Source organism: Mesoplodon mirus, assembly GCF_964341445.2.
Source record: "Mesoplodon mirus genome assembly, chromosome: 12".
Classification (NCBI taxonomy): Eukaryota; Metazoa; Chordata; class Mammalia; order Artiodactyla; family Ziphiidae; genus Mesoplodon; species Mesoplodon mirus.
Genome location: NC_138988.1, coordinates 91,290,776 through 91,296,475, shown reverse-complemented (window position 1 = coordinate 91,296,475; position 5,700 = coordinate 91,290,776). Strand labels below are relative to the sequence as shown.

The 5,700-nt window shown below is 39.5% G+C and overlaps 1 pseudogene across 1 annotated transcript; it reads right to left on the bottom strand.

The window, feature by feature from the left end:
- Positions 1 to 1,029: 1,029 nt before the first annotated feature.
- On the bottom strand, positions 1,030 to 1,908 carry LOC309813398 (translationally-controlled tumor protein-like; annotated as a pseudogene). Its single transcript has 2 exons — positions 1,480 to 1,908; positions 1,030 to 1,252 (listed from the first exon to the last, which is right to left on the bottom strand). The product of its transcript is annotated as a translationally-controlled tumor protein-like (transcript).
- Between the last annotated feature and the right edge of the window lie 3,792 nt (positions 1,909 to 5,700).

Sequence of the window (5,700 nt, the reverse complement as noted above, 5' to 3'; positions counted from 1 at the left end):
AAACAAATGAGTTCTTGATGTTTCTTATTAGAGGATGCCAAGAATCAATACATTGCTCAATAATCAAGAACAAGAGTCAATCATTCTGAATTGACTTGCAAGCCTTGACAGTCTCAGTCGATAGGGAGCTGGAGGTTTATGAGAATATCCAGCACCTACTCTGAAAACTTTTTATACTCCCTTTGCTGTTAGATAGAAAACTGAATTCCTGCCTTGGACTGGAGGGTTCCAAGACTGTCCAGAACACAAGATGTGCAGTCTAAGACTCATGCTAACTATTTTTTAATTGAAAGTTAACCTCTCAGGAAAATTAACTGCAGAGCCATTCTTCTTGATGTAAAAAACTACATTCTATTTCATCATCTGGCATTAACTTGCTTTCAGCAGCACCTACTGAAAACTAAGAACCCATTGCGAAGGCAACACATAGACCTAGTTCATTTTAAATTAAAATGTAGAATCACTTGGGATATCTCTACTCACAAGCACAGCACAGAGACAACCTAATAACAAAATACAAATTAACTGGTTACAACTTGATGTTACTTTTGAAGAAAGAATTGTAGATATGTGAAACAAATACTGCTGGTCAAAGTTTGCGCATTTATTTATTTATTTATTTGTTTATTATTTATTGAATTCCTGCAGTGAGCTGATTAGCCAAGGGCAATCTTGCAGCAAGAAAATGATGAGTTGTGAAATAACTCTTCTTTCCTTTTCTGTTCAGCTCTGCTCATTAGCAGGTTTGGGATGTACCTCCTGTGGGTGATAGAACCTAATAAACCTTATTCATTCTAAAATTTAAAAAAAAAGTTGAATGCTTACCACGTACAAGATGATGTAAGATCAAAGCAACAGAAGACAGAGTTTCTGATAACAAATAGTAGGATTTCACAGTTCCATAAAGAGACTCTGCATATATTTTTTATTTTTGAGTTTAAATGCATTTTATTTTTAGACAACCTACAGAACATTTTTTTTTCTCAAAAACAATGCCTCTGCTCCAAATAAATCAACATCAAAACGAAGTCAGGATGACATCAATCCCATTTGTCTAAGTCCTGGTGCTGTGTAGATGAAAAGCAGCAGCCAGCCAGTTATGACGAGCAAGTGATCCAAACAGCCAAATTTGTTAACATTTTTCCTTTTCTAGACCATCCTTAAAGAAAGTCATATATGGCGTCATACTATTCTCACGGTAGTCCAGCAGAGCAGCCATGCCATCTGGATTCATGCTTTCACCAATAAAGAACTGATAGTTTGTTTTTTTTTTTTTTTTTTTTGCGGTACGTGGGCCTCTCACTGTTGTGGCCTCTCCCGTTGCGGAGCACAGGCTCCGGACACGGAGGCTCAGCGGCCATGGCTCACGGGCCTAGCTGCTCCGCGGCATGTGGGATCTTCCCACACCGGGGCACGAACCCGTGTTCCCTGCATCGGCAGGCGGACTCTCAACCACTGCGTCACCAGGGAAGCCCAGAACTGATAGTTTTTGAAATTAGCAAGGATGTGCTTGATTTGTTCTGCAGCCCCTGTCATAAAAGGTTTTACTCTTTCTGGTCTCTGTTCTTCAAGCTTCCCTTTGATTAACTTCATGTAATCTTTGATGTACTTGGCTTCTTTTGTGAAGCTGGTTTCTGGCAAGTGATGGTTCATGACAATATCCACACCAGTGATTACTGTGCTTTCAGTACCTTAGCCCTCGGGGCCTTCAGCGGAGGCATTTCCACCAATGAGCGAGTCATCAATGTTACCCTCTGTTCTACAGACCATGTTCCCCTCCACCTCCAGACACAGCCCGTCGTCGACCTCCCGGATCTTGTAGATGTCGGAGAACATCTCATCATGGCTGATGAGGTCCCGGTAGATGATCATGATGGCGAGGGGAGGGAGACAACAGTGGCACCAGCTTAGTAGGAGCCTGGAGCTCAGAGCTAGGGCCGTGCAGCCGGAGCGGCACTCGGGGGGAAGGGGGACCGGGCAGAAAAAAAGCTGCATATAATTTTATAATGAAAAGAATACTTACAGAAATATCATGTCTCTATTTTTTTTTAGGAGTTCACATAAATAACTTATTAGGGACCAGCCCACATTTTTTATATTTCATAATTTAAAAAAATTACATCACCCATTTCTACACACTTCCAAAGCATGCAACAATTCGAGGTTTTATAATTATTTTTTATAGCATCCATTTATAAAAATAAAGGCTTATCACAGAGAAGCAAACATGCACTTTAATCACAGAGAAGCAAATATGTACTTTAATCAGAACATTCTCAATCATCCTATAGGATAGATACCGTCCATGAAAGTATTCTATAGAATTTCCCTATCCAATACTGTAGCCACTAAAGACATGTGGCTATTTAAATTTAAACTATTTGGGGGCCTCCCTGGTGGTGCTGGGGGCCTCCCTGGTGGTGCAGTGGTTAAGAATCCACCTGCCAATGCAGGGGACATGGGTTCGAGCCCTGGTCCGGGAAGATCCCACATGCCGCAGAGCAACTAAGCCCGTGAGCCACACCTACTGAGCCTGCTCTCTAAAGCCCGCGAGACTGTGCTCCAAAACAAGAGAAGCCGCTGCAATGAGAAGCCCATACATTGCAACGAAGAGTAGCCCCCGCTTGCCACAACTAGAGAAAGCCCACGTGCAGCAACGAAGACCCAAAGCAGCCCAAAATAAAATGAATAAAATAAAATACAATAAATTAAATAAACAAATTTAAATTTTTTTTATTTGAAGTATAATTGATTTATAATGTTTCAGATGTCCAGCAAAGTGATTCAGTTATGTATATATGTATATTCTTTTTCAGATTCTTTTCCATTGCAGGTTATTATAAGGTACTGAATATAGTTCTCTGTGCTATACAGTAGGTCCTTATTGTTTATTTTCTATATAGCAGTGTGTATCAGTTAATCCCAAATTCCTAATTTATCCCCTACCTTTCCACTTTGGTAACCCTAAGTTTGTTCTCTATGTCTGCAAGTCTATTTCTATTTTGTAGATAAGTTCATTTGTATCATATTTTAGATTCCACATATAAGTGATATCATATGGTATTTGTCTTTCTCTTTCTGACTTACTTCACTTAGTATGATCATCTCTAGGTCCATCCATAAAAATTCAGCTCCTCAGTTACACAAGCCACATTTCAAGTGTTCAAGAGACACAGTGGCTAGTGGCTACCATATCACAGCACAGAATATTTTATTCATCACAGAGAATTCTGTTGGGCTGCCCAGTTGTCACCATAATTATCTTTATCCACAAAGAATGATACTGTCTTGACCCAATATCTTAGCCTTTTTGTACAATTGTAGACTGTAAAGATGGCTGAGAACATGTATATCAACACATTATTACCTGAGGGAACTAATGCTTGGAAAGTTTTAGGTAACAGAAAGATAACTCGAGGTTTTTCTCTATATTCCGAAGTCCATCTTGCATTGAAATCTTTAGTCTTCCAGTCCCTGCCAGGAGTCTGGTGGCTGACTGAAATCTAGGGCTCAGGTGATCAGATTCTATCTACTATGACAGTGCTGACTGAATCATAACAGCTGCTCGATTCAGGCTCATGAGCTCAGAGAGAAAAAGTGGTTTGATGTATTAATGATGACTTGTAGGCCAAGACCTGATTTTGCACTTTCCAGGCATTTTCTGTTACTAAAAATATTAGCTAGCAACTAATAAGCACACACATGGTGCTAAGGTGCACAAGCAGAAGTAAAGCAATTTTGAAGTAGGGAACAGTATATCTCACATCCACCAGACGACCTGAAGATCATTCTTCAGTTTGGGCTCTGTAACTTTAGAAGGATATAGATAGAACTCTGCGGATAAAAGGAAGAACTTTAGGGCTTCCCTGGTGGCGCAGTGGTTGAGAGTCCGCCTGCCAATGCAGGGGACACGGGTTCGTGCCCCGGTCCGGGAAGATCCCACATGCCGCGGAGTAGCTGGGCCCGTGAGCCATGGTCACGGAGCCTGCGCGTCTGGAGCCTGTGCCCCGCCACGGGAGAGGCCGCAACAATGAGAGGCCCGCGTACCGCAAAAAAAAAAAGGAAGATCTTTAAATTACACTCTCACACATTTCCCAAGCCGTAGTCCACCTTCTCTCCACCTTTTATAAGAGATATGTGTCCTGGACTAAGAAAAACCTCTTTGGAATGAGTCTAAGAAAGAAACTATAGAATAACCTTCCAAGAGAGTCTCTTATGGAGAAAAAGAAAATGTCACCTCTCTTGCTGTCCCTTAAAAATATGTTTTCCTGAGAATCAGAAGACACATGGAAGGACTTCTTCAAGCCACATGTGTCTGCAGTAGTCTCTAGAGAGATTGAAGAAATAAAATGTCTCATTCTTAGAATCTTGCCTGTCCATCGTATAAACTCCTATTGCACTCTGCCTCTAGAAAAATACTGTATTATTTTGCTCACCTGAAATTCAGTCCGAGATCGGACCTCCACTTTCTGTTTGGAAGGTTGAATTTTATAAAGGAGATTTCCAAGCTTATCCATCTAAAATCTCCTTGTGGAAAGCTCTAGTTCAGCCCCTGTGAAGTTACACAGAGGTTGAGTCCAGTTTGAGAGTTGTCTGGGAGCCTTACTTCAGCTTCACTTTTCTATAGAATTTTGGCTATACGCCCATGGAAAAAAAGAAAATGTGAATCTAATTTTTCCTTTGTTAGCAATGCTCATAGAATATATTGGTTAAAGCAGAAGTCCTTTTAATGAATTGTGAATTTTTCAATGGTCATCTGTGTGAAGTTTCCCCCTCTTCCCCACTCCCACCCCAGGATAACTGTGAGTATGTAGTGTGAAAATGGAACTTGTTTTTAAAGAATATCTTTTGAAGAAGAAATTCTCCAAAAGCCTCAATACAAGGTGGATGATTTGCTTCTTTTGTTATAATCAGACAGACCACATTTACACAAGACTAAGAATTTAAACAGAAAAAGTAATTTATAAGGAAAAGGATTCAATTTGAAATGTTTACATTATTAAGTGTTTTGGGGTTTTTTTTTTGCTCTAATTTGTGTTTGGTACCACAGTTCACATTGGAATCACCCTGGAAATCTTGTTTCAATTAATTTCTAAGACAATTCACCCATTTAATGACAAGAATATCTTTGATGACTTAAGTCAAAGTATCAGGTATTAATCCATGGCAATATGGCTGCTGGACAAGGGGTTTCCCTGTACATTTTAAACATATACACTAGTTATGAAACCAGAGCAAGAGTGACACAGGCCTTCTACTAGTCAGACATTTCAGCATGCACAAAATAAATATCTGATGATTTAACTAATGAGAAGCTACTGTATAACACAGGGAACTATACTCAATGCTCTGTGGTGACCTAAATGGGAAGGAAATCCAAAAAAGGAGGGGATATATGTATATATGTATAACTGATTCAATTTGCTGCACAGCAGAAACTAACACAACATTGTAAAGCAACTATACTCCAATAAAAATGAATTTTTTAAAAAAAGAATTAGTTAGAACATTTGTCTACATTTATCTACTCGTATGTCTCTATTCCCTTCTTTATGCAGGATGTATATAATTGTAGACATTTTAATTCCTCCCATCTTCCTAAAAGAATTAGATAAATGAGCTCCTAACATAATAGAAGATTTAGAAGATTATTTGGCAGGTTCCAAAGGCTTTCTGAGCCCTTAAAAAGATAATGAATTA